This window comes from Megalopta genalis, unplaced genomic scaffold (genome assembly GCF_051020955.1).
Source record: "Megalopta genalis isolate 19385.01 unplaced genomic scaffold, iyMegGena1_principal scaffold0129, whole genome shotgun sequence".
NCBI lineage: Eukaryota > Metazoa > Arthropoda > Insecta > Hymenoptera > Halictidae > Megalopta > Megalopta genalis.
The window spans coordinates 242,643-245,000 of record NW_027476198.1 but is presented as its reverse complement, the minus strand read 5'-3'; the positions used below and the strand labels follow the sequence as shown (position 1 = coordinate 245,000).

General features: G+C 38.0%; 1 non-coding gene across 1 annotated transcript in view; it reads right to left on the bottom strand.

The window, feature by feature from the left end:
- The window catches only part of LOC143262404 (small subunit ribosomal RNA), a 1,921-nt gene extending 1,748 nt beyond the window's left edge, over positions 1-173 (bottom strand). Inside the window, exon 1 of the ribosomal RNA XR_013036225.1 lies at positions 1-173. This exon is cut by the window's left edge and continues 1,748 nt beyond it. This is a non-coding gene — a ribosomal RNA (small subunit ribosomal RNA).
- Between the last annotated feature and the right edge of the window lie 2,185 nt (positions 174-2,358).

The window sequence follows — 2,358 nt, the reverse complement described above, 5'->3', positions numbered from 1 at the left end:
ATGTATTAGCTCTAGAATTACCACAGTTATCCAAGTAAATTTTAGTACGATCTAAGAAACCATAACTGATTTAATGAGCCATTCGCGGTTTCACCTTAATACGGCATGTACTGAGACATGCATGGCTTAATCTTTGAGACAAGCATATGACTACTGGCAGGATCAACCAGGGAACTATACAATATGTATATATAAAATGGACAAAATTTAAATCCTTTTCCATCGTCGCCTGTTTCATATATATATGTCAGGTCGACACACCATTTTTCTCTTTCAAATATGTACAAGTTTTGCCACATTCCGCGCTTGTAACATATCTTCTTTAACGCTCAATTTCTTTCATTTTTCTACCATACAGATATTACCGTACGCCCAAAGACGTACGTATTATATTTTTGTTCTATCATAAAATCACATTTTTCTACGTACGCCAGCTTCGTACGTTTCTATCTTTGCCTTCATAAAATCACAAGATAATTTTATCTTCAAGAGTCTCGCTATTAACATCTTGTAAGATAAATGTACGTCCCAGCTAAAACGTACAAATACTTCAAGTTAAGTAATAATATATCATCGCTATTGACAAATTTTTAAGATCCAAGACACAGTTCTCTCTATATGTTTTAATATTTTTTATGTACTCAAATATATTCAAAGGAAAAAGTACATGGGTGATGCCATAGTCGTGGAAGCGCGTACGCTCACGCTGATCTTCTGACCGCCGGAAGCACGAAACCTCTGATCTGGGCAAAATCGGCAAGCCGAGGAAGAACGGACAGGACACATGCTGGACTGGCGAGAAAGCGTGTTCTTCCGCTCGCGCTAGGCATTTCGATTTCTGACACCTCTTGATTTAAAAAATCAGTTTTTTGATAGTTTTCTCTCTCCACTGGGCTATTCATTTTAGCCACAGTTTTCAATTGGTACGATTTGCTTCCAAATCTTACAGATGCATTTTAAAAAATTTTTCCATCGCTCGGACAGAAGAGTCGATTGCTCAGTGAGTACGAGTATACATACAAAGTGCATACGGGTAACCAACCCCGTAGGGCTTGCCACATATGGGCCATTCGGTCAAAGACACCGACCCGTGGCCACGCTGTGTGGAGAAAAGTCCGTAACGTAAACGGCACGAAACAGTCAGGACCGAAGCCCCGAAGGAGCTCTGAGACAGCTTCTCGACCGAGATCGTAGAATTGGCCCAAAACCCGCTCTGCTCCGTCCGCCTCGCACGGACCGTGTATCTCTTATAGATACCGAACGGCCGGCAAGGACGCCGGCGCCGCCGGCCGAATAGCACGCGCGCTTATGAGTGTAAACCGCCGCGGCAACAGACCGCCCGGCCGTGCTGTTGTAACATAGCGCGTGAACGAACGAAAAAAATTTTTATAGTAAACATTAAAATAAATTACACTACCGTAAACTAGACAAAAAATTACACATTTTTTCCCAATATGAAAATTTTCACAAACTTTTTAAAGTCCCATCGCATCGAGTAAACTTTTTTAATAACGCGTCCGCACGATTCTAAATGCTTAATCCATATGTGAAATCGTTCACTGATCACGAATATCGTATTTAAAAAAATTACAAAAATTTATTTTTCAAAATAATCAAAAAAAACCGAAAAATCACAAGAGTAAAGTACCATTATTTTAAACAACATGTCGTTCTAAATGCTTAATCCCTATGTAAAAAAGTTATTTAAGCAAGAATATGTAATTGAAAAAAATTAGAAAAATTTATTTTAGCCGTAAATCGAAAATAATGGGGACACCGGAGCTGTTCGAAGCGCCGAGACGCGCCGCGTACGGCCGAATATTTTCTAAGTCCCAACGTACCGATCAAGAGTAAAGTACCATTTTCCTACATTAGATTTCGTTCTAAATGCTTAATCCCTATGTAAAAACGTTAGTTAAGCAAGAATATCGTATTTTTAAAAAAATCTAATGATACGATTTTCCAGAAAATTGAAAAAACCGAAAAATGTCAAGAGTAAAGTGCCATTTTCTGACATTAGATTTCGTTCTAAATGCTTAATCCCTATGTAGAAACGTTAGTTAAGCAAGAATATCGTATTTTTAAAAAAATCTAATGATAGGATTTTTCAGAAAATTGAAAAAACCGTAAAATGTCAAGAGTAAAGTGCCCTTATTTTAAACAATGTATCGTTCTAAATGCTTAATCCCTATGTAAAAAAGTTATTTTAGCAGGAATATGTTATTGAAAAAAATTAGAAAAATTTATTTTAGCCGTAAATCGAAAATAATGGGGACACCGGAGCTGTTCGAAGCGCCGAGCGCGCCGCGTACGCCCGAATATTTTCAAAGTCCCAACGTACCGATCAAGAGTAAAGTA